Raw genomic sequence first — 374 nt, forward strand, 5'->3', positions numbered from 1 at the left:
TTATGGGCATGGTTTATGGGTTATGGGCATGGGTTATGGGCATGGGTTATTTGCATGGTTTATGGGCATGGTTTATGGGTTATGGGCATGGTTTATGGGCCTAGTTTATGGGTTATGGGCATGGTTTATGGGTTATGGGCATGGTTTATGGGTTATGGGCATGGGTTAAGGGCATGGGTTATGGGCATGGTTTATGGGTTATGGGCATGGGTTATGGGCATGTTTTATGGGTTATGGGCATGGGTTATGGGTTATGGGCATGGTTTATGGGCATGGTTTATGGGTTATGGGCATGGGTTATGGGCTTGGGTTATGGGCATGGTTTATGGGTTATGGTCATGGGTTATGGGCATGGTTTATGGGTTATGGGCTTG

Source organism: Rana temporaria, chromosome 5 (genome assembly GCF_905171775.1).
Source record: "Rana temporaria chromosome 5, aRanTem1.1, whole genome shotgun sequence".
Taxonomy (NCBI): Eukaryota; Metazoa; Chordata; class Amphibia; order Anura; family Ranidae; genus Rana; species Rana temporaria.